We start from the raw sequence: 568 nt of genomic DNA, 5'->3' as shown, positions 1-568 counted from the left end.
CCAGTTCCTAGAGCTAGTAAAAGTCTTGTCTGTAAACATACCTTTCATATGCAAAACAAGCAATCCAGAGCCCACACTCTCAACCATCTCCCTCTGCTGGCTTTCACACTTGGGTACTTTTCCTCTAATCACCCCAGGGCCAGGGAGGACAACCTTGCCCCAGGCCCTCTGAAATTATTCACACTAGCTGATTTTAAAACCTGCTTGCTCTGCCTCTCTACTTCCTTCCTGCGGAAACCACAATAAAGGCTCTTAGTTCAGCTCCCCACTTGCTCCTTCTGTCTCCTGACCCTGGTGCCCTTCTGTGTCATTCCCCCACAACCCCTAGCACGGTGCATCCCACCCTCCACTCCCACCTCCCCCTTCCCCATGCCCATCCTGGAACCTGTGAGTGTAACATATTAGCTTTTCAATGGTAGTCATCTCCTGATCTGTTGGCCTCAGCCTACCAAACAATAGCAAAATCTACATTTTGAAAGACTAGAATTGCATTTTGTCTGGAGTGAGGAAATAAATATACAAATGAACCAAGGAATCTAAGCTATGGAAGGAACTCAGGACAAAAGAG

The sequence above is a fragment of the Bison bison genome, unplaced genomic scaffold, assembly GCF_000754665.1.
Source record: "Bison bison bison isolate TAMUID 2011002044 unplaced genomic scaffold, Bison_UMD1.0 scf7180017864364, whole genome shotgun sequence".
Lineage (NCBI taxonomy): Eukaryota > Metazoa > Chordata > Mammalia > Artiodactyla > Bovidae > Bison > Bison bison.
This window is presented reverse-complemented; position numbering follows the sequence as displayed.